General features: G+C 33.7%; 1 non-coding gene across 1 annotated transcript; it reads left to right on the top strand.

Annotated features, from left to right (window-relative positions):
* The first annotated feature begins 841 nt into the window (after positions 1–841).
* On the top strand, positions 842–906 carry LOC111726140. Its single transcript, XR_002773994.1, has one exon. It is a non-coding gene; the product is annotated as a U7 small nuclear RNA (small nuclear RNA).
* Positions 907–2,274: the final 1,368 nt, after the last annotated feature.

Genomic DNA, 2,274 nt, shown 5'->3' on the forward strand with positions numbered 1-2,274 from the left:
CTTCCTTCCTTCCTTCTTTCTTTCTTTCTTTTTTTTCTTTTTTTTTTTTTTTGGAGGCACAGTCTCACTTTGTTGCCCTGGGTAGAGTGTCATGGCATCACAGTTCATAGCAATCTCAAACTCTTGGGCTCAAATGGTTCTCTTACCTCAGCCTCCTGAGTAGCTGGGTCTACAGGCACCCACCACAATGCCTGGCTATTTTTACAGTCAGGGTCTTGCTCTTGCTCAGGCTGGTCTCAAACTCCTGAGCTCAGGCAATCCATCTACCTCGGCCTCCTATATGCTAGGATTACAGGCGTGAGCCACTGTACCCGGCCCATTGATAAAATCCATAACAAGAAGTTATTGCCACTGAAATGCAGAGGAAAGCAAAAGTTAAAAGCATTGTGAAAAGGTAGCATTTGCAATAGTTATAGAAAAAATTCTATGTAGAGAAATCAAATTTTCAGAATTTCAAAGAAAATATAAATATTTCATGCCTCCAAAACTGATGCCTGTGAAGAGATTTGAGATATTCAATGCAAAACAATGTATGTTTAAACAATGTATGTTTAAAATATACAATCTATCACCAAAGAATCATACCAGATGCTTACAAGCAAGAATTCTATATCTATTAAACTTGTGACAGTAGAGATTATTCTTATAATGGTATTGAAAAAGGAACTGATCGAGTGATCAGAGGACAAAGGTAGCATTTGCAATAGTTATAGAAAAAATCCTATGTAGAGAAATCAAATTTTCAGAATTTCAAAGAAAATATAAATATTTCATGCCTCCAAAACTGATGCCTGTAAAGAGATTTGAGATATTCAATGCAAAACTCAGAATATCAGTTTTGTAGGGTTACGGCCCTTTTAGAATTTGTCTGGAAGGTTTCCTGGTCTCTCCTAGAAGACTGCCCTCCCCAAAGGATGTCAGTTTTGTTAAAGCAATGAGTAACACACACAGTTCTCAACATATGTGTTTGGAATTTAAAAGATTCATTGATTAATACCATTATTGCTACTCTCCTTGGTGCCATGCTAGTGAGAAAAGAAATATATAAAGAAGTTACAAAGAATAATTGTGACTTGCAGCTTATTAAATAATCAGTCTTCAACAAACATTCATGAAGGTAGAAGAAAAGAAATTGATGATATAGTGTTTAAAATATACAATCTATCACCAAAGAATCATACCAGATGCTTACAAGCAAGAATTCTATATCTATTAAAGTTGTGACAGTAGAGATTATTCTTATAATGGTATTGAAAAAGGAACTGATCGAGTGATCAGAGGACAAAGCTGGATCCACCTCAGTGCCAGAGATAATGGGCTTCGCAGTAAATACTATGGGGAAATATGATTGACTAGACCCAATTATAATAATACATTATCAATTGAACTGTGGTAGTGTTTTATATTACAGTGTGATCAGTATGTATGGGTTTCAAAAAGGCTAAGGCAGCGATTTCATATTGTAGTTAAGATATGAGGAGAAATAAAGGGAGATGATTTTCCTTGTTGTATTTTAAGTAAACGTTTGAGACATTCAAGAACAAATAAAACACAGTCTGTTTAAAAATAATTGGGCACAAGTTTGAATTTTCTTGTAAAAATGTTATAGACAGTCAAGGCAAAAAAATGAACCTCTGAAGCTTCTGTTAAAAGGGAGTGCAAAGTCAGCAGTTTCCACTATAGTTAGAGTTACAAATTTCCACTTCACCTGAGGTACACAGTAATAAATTATGTTTTAGAAAGTAGAGAATATTTTCAGAAAAGCAAACCTTCAAAGAAGAGGTAACTTGAAAGATGTGATCAACTATAAAAGGTCATCAAAGAGAAAAACAACAGGAATCTTACCATGGAGCGTATTCTAGGATCAGGGGATTTTTCATTCTCTCTTCAAGCAAATGCTCCCAGAAAGATTTATACTTTGTCAGAATTAAAATAGAGAAGTTTGCAACTATCTGTCTACCAGTAAGCAAGCATCATTGCAAAGAAAAAGAGGTGAAAAAACCTTGAGGTTTCTGTGGGACATAGCAAAGATATTTAATTTACATGTGTAAGAAAGAATGTTAGAAATATAATTGTGCAGATAAAAAGAAATGTAGTATAAAAATAGGCATGGCAGAATAAAGAAACTTTTAATAATCTTAGTGCAAACACAGGGAGTGTTTTTTTAATCAAAGATCAGCGTTGTGCTAAAAGGATAAGATCAGTATGATTAATATATTTCTGCATAAAAGTATATAGCCTTATTGAATTATTTTATATTTATTTATTTATTTA

This window comes from Otolemur garnettii, unplaced genomic scaffold (assembly GCF_000181295.1).
Source record: "Otolemur garnettii isolate 467f Iridium unplaced genomic scaffold, OtoGar3 scaffold00054, whole genome shotgun sequence".
Classification (NCBI taxonomy): domain Eukaryota; kingdom Metazoa; phylum Chordata; class Mammalia; order Primates; family Galagidae; genus Otolemur; species Otolemur garnettii.